General features: G+C 34.3%; 1 long non-coding RNA gene across 1 annotated transcript; it reads left to right on the top strand.

Moving 5' to 3' along the window:
- The first annotated feature begins 1,410 nt into the window (after window positions 1-1,410).
- Window positions 1,411-3,405, top strand: LOC148764289 (uncharacterized). Its single transcript, XR_016024768.1, has 3 exons — window positions 1,411-1,544; window positions 2,215-2,338; window positions 3,178-3,405. It is a non-coding gene; the product is annotated as an uncharacterized LOC148764289 (long non-coding RNA).
- The last annotated feature ends 857 nt before the right edge of the window (window positions 3,406-4,262 follow it).

The raw sequence follows: 4,262 nt of genomic DNA, 5'->3' as shown, positions 1-4,262 counted from the left end.
GGGGAGAAGAAGAATGAGAAAATTTTAGAGAAAAAAATGACGTTAATGGGGCCACGTGTCTTTATTAAGTAAAGATAGCACGGATAAATAAATATTTTAAAAATTATCGGGAGACCGCGTTGGAGTACAAACTTTATACTTTGTTTGTACATGTGTAGAAGAAGGTAATAAAAGGAAATTGGAGTTTAAGAAATGTTGGAAGGAACCAATTGTAAAAGATGGAAGTTGGAGGAGTCACATAGTAAATAAGGAAAAGTTTAAGGACTCATTTGCAATTTTGATATTTGAAGTTAAAAAGGAGAATTTTCTAATTAAGGAAGGCTAGGTTATGAGTAATATGAGATGTACATGTAGGTTGAATGGGACAAGAAATGAATAAATAAACCATAAAGTAAAAATAATATAAAGAGTGAAAATGTGAGTGGTGGGTGGAAGGTGATAAAGTCTTTGTCATGTGATTTTAGTACATAAAATAAGTGGAGAAAATAAGTCAAAAGTCGTGAATTCATGGACAAGCCGTCCATGACAAAGAAAATGAAGAGAAAAGATGAGCAAATAGTGAAATAGGGACGAAAAGTCAAGTAAGGTGGTGGTAAAGGTTCCAAGCAATTGTTGACTTGCATTTTAACCACATGGTAGGCCAAGTTGGTAAGAAAGAATGAGATAAAGATGAAAGATAGAAAAGATAAGAAAGAAAAAAAAAAAAGGAAAAGTCAAAGTTGGTTAAGTGAAGAAAGAAAAAAAAAAGGAAAGAAAGAAGTCGGTTGTGAGAGAGAGCAAAAGGAAAGCAAAAGAAGAAAGGAAAGAAAAAGAAGAGAAACAGCCTAGGAAGAGAAAGAGAAAGAAGAAAGGAAAGAAAAAGAAGAGAAAAGTCAAACGATAAGGAAGAAAAAAGAAAGAAAAGGAAGGGAGAAGGAGCCAAGTTTGAGGAAGCTATTTTTCTGTCAATTTTGAGGGTGAGATGAGCAGCTTTAGCTGTTGATTTTTGAAAGCTGAAAGGAGCAGCTTTAGCTGCTAATTTTTTAGGCTTTGGCTACCGATTTCGAGGGTGAGATAAGTAGCTTTAGCTGTTGATTTTTGAGGTTTTGGCCGTTGATTTTGAAGGTGAGATTAGTAGCTTTAGCTACTGATTTTTGAAGGCTAAAAGAAGCACCTTTTGCTACTGATTGTTGAGGTTTTGGTTATCGATTTTGAGGATCAGATGAGTAGCTTTAGCTGCTGATTTTTGAAGGCTGAAAGGAGAAGCTTTAGTTGCTGATTTTTGAGGTTTTGGCTATCGATTTTAAGGGTGAAATGAGCAGCTTAGGCTGCTGATTTTTGAGGTTGAAAGGGGCAAAAATTTGCTGCCGGCAGTGAGAGAGAAAGGAGGAGGAAATGGTGGGCGGTTGTGAGTGAAAAAATAATAATAAATAAATAAAAATAAATAAATAAATAATAAACAATGGAAAGAGCCCATGAGAGGAGGCCCAAAGGCAACAAGGAAGTGTAGGCCTAAAAAAGAAGAAAGGTGGAGACTTGGGCTTAGGCTAACCTAGCCCAAATAGGTAAAAAGAAAATTTCCTTGCTTTTTATTAGGCTTGTTCTGAAGTTAGATTAATTAGGGCTAGCCCACTTGTTTAGTTAAATTTTGGTTATTAGTGGTACGAATTAAATTTAAAATACTTTAATACAATATTTAAAAATTGTATTAAGATGTGTCATAGGACTAAAGTAAAGAAGAAAATATGAAATTGATGAATAGTGCTCAAGTGAAGTTAAGAAATTTTAAATGATTCGTTGTGAAGAATTATTGTTTTTGGAGGAATTTATTGGCATAATTTAGTTGAAAGTGTTAAGTTGAGTGGTATAATATTTGGAAGAAATAAGGAGAAATAATGCGGATTGAAATTGGAAAATAATTGGATAGATTTGAAATGACTGTGGTTGCCGTAAATATAGTTAATACTGTGGAAATATAAGATGAATTTGGACAGAAATTATTTAGAAAGGTTGAAGTAGGCATGTGACATCATAAATAAGTTGTCGGAGATATAAAATAAGGAATTACGTAAGCAACTGATATAAGTAATTTTAGTAAAAATATATTAAGATGTGAGTTAATTGAAGATGGTTTCATGGTAGGATGAAAAATATAAATTTGAGTAAGGATTAATTGATTGAAGTGCTGCCCGTATACATATGTAATTAAATATATTGAGTTCGTATTATTGCTAGGAAGTGCAAAGATAAGGTTGGAGTACTGTGGTGGCGTGATGGAGTAAATAACGAGTGACTGGCCAGTGAAAATAGTTAGAGACACCTCCGAACAAATAGCAACTTAATATCTCGTTGTTTCCAAGTGAGTGAACTTGCATTTCAAAATTCTTTGGGAAGTATAATTGTATTTGGATGAAACATTTGAATGATTTTATCTAACTTTTCTTTAAAAATGTGTGCCGGGGAACAAGCCCTTGATAAAATGTTTTGATGTTGTGAAAATGTGAAATGTGCGAAAGGATGAATCCATGTGCTCCTATATCATGTTGGTATGTATATATATGAATATACGTTGTGCATTGATGAATAATGTTGTGTGATGATATTGACTCGACTATGTGCAAGTAGGGAATGCACATAAGCCAATGCTAACCCGACTATGTGCGAGTAGGAGTGCGCATAAGTCGATGCTGACCCAGCTATGTGTGAGTAAGAGTGTGCATAAGCTAATGCTGACCTGGATATATGTGAGTGGAAGTGCACAGAAGCCGATGTTGACCCGACTATGTGCGAGTAGGGAGTGCGCATAAGCCGATGATGATGATGACCTGGTTATGATGATGAATGAAGTGGGGATGGTGGACGTGTTTATATATGGTTATATAGATATATGTGATAGAAAGTTTATGATTATAATATGTGATTGAAATGAATAACGAGAAACATTCTGTTTATACTGCCTTGCTTGGTTAACTGCTAAAAATTTCTTTCTTTCAAATTTCATGTTGAATATGGTTCCTTCATCATTAAATGTTTTTACAACCAAGCGCTTAATGGAGGGATTTTAATAAGAACTTGAACTAAGTTGCATTGTTTTCAAAGATGTGCATTATGATTTCTAAACCTTCATTAACGTTGCTTGTTCCCTTCATATGCTCACTCACTGAGTTTGTACTCACGTTTTTAAACTTCATGTTTTAGGTTTTTCAGAGTCAAAGGTGATTGGATCCTAGGACGAGGTGCTCATCCCAATCCATTGCTTGGTAGGTTTACCATAACATTAAATGTTAGCAACCATGCCTAGAGTCACTCCGCTGATGGTCAAGTCTTAATTACGTGTATGTGACTATTTGTTGTGAAATGCTGAGATTCACTTGTCAAATTATATGTATGTATATAATGGTTGATGATGCCATTATGAATATATGATTGGGCTTTATGAGTTGTTTTCAAAGGAATTGTACTTGAGCATTATGAATTTCGGATTCTAAAGGAATATGCATTAACGTATAAGATCATGTAAGTAGGCTTGCTTGGGCTTGGTGAGCTGAGCCCATTGGTCCTTTGCACCGGTCATGGCCTGAAAATTGGGTCGTGACATGCATAAACTATTTAAAACAAGGCTTTAAAATTTTAAATAGGTTTCCCACTATTTTATATGCAAAATGACAACCCTAAAAGTCATTTCGAAAAGTCTCTTCTAGGAATTTTCTAGTGTGCTAGGACCCTATTTAACTTACCATGATCTTAAGTATGTTCAACAAGCCATGATATGCCTAATTGGGTAGACAACTTAGTTTATCAATCACATCTCTTAATTGACTCTTAGATCAACTAAATGACAACACTTTGCCCAAACATATCATATATATTTCGTCTAGCCATTGCCTGTAGTTTTCATAATAATCAAGTTTTTGTCATGCCCGACCTTATAATATACTTGCCATGTCATTCATATGATTGACAATATGCTTGCATACTTGGAAAGCCCCGAAAGAAAAATCGTTAAAAGACGACAATGTACCAAATGGTACAATTAAGTTAATTTAAGCCTCGAACTAGATCAAATAGAGAATTTAAAATGAAATTAAGAATATTAAAGTCCCAAAATGGTTTAATATGGTGATTTAGAGTTTGAGGATCAATTTGCAGTCAAACCAAATTTTCACTGTCCAAGGGTAAAATGGTCATTTGCCACCTAGGGACATAATGGAAATTTTTAGAAAAGTTTTTTTTGGCCTCATTTGACTTATTGGAGTATGATTTGAGTATTGGAGTATGATTTG

The sequence above is a fragment of the Theobroma cacao genome, chromosome 2, assembly GCF_053813885.1.
Source record: "Theobroma cacao isolate CCN51 chromosome 2, ASM5381388v1, whole genome shotgun sequence".
In the NCBI taxonomy this organism is placed as follows: domain Eukaryota; kingdom Viridiplantae; phylum Streptophyta; class Magnoliopsida; order Malvales; family Malvaceae; genus Theobroma; species Theobroma cacao.
Note: the sequence above shows the minus strand (reverse complement) of the source record. Positions and strands in the feature narration are given on the sequence as shown.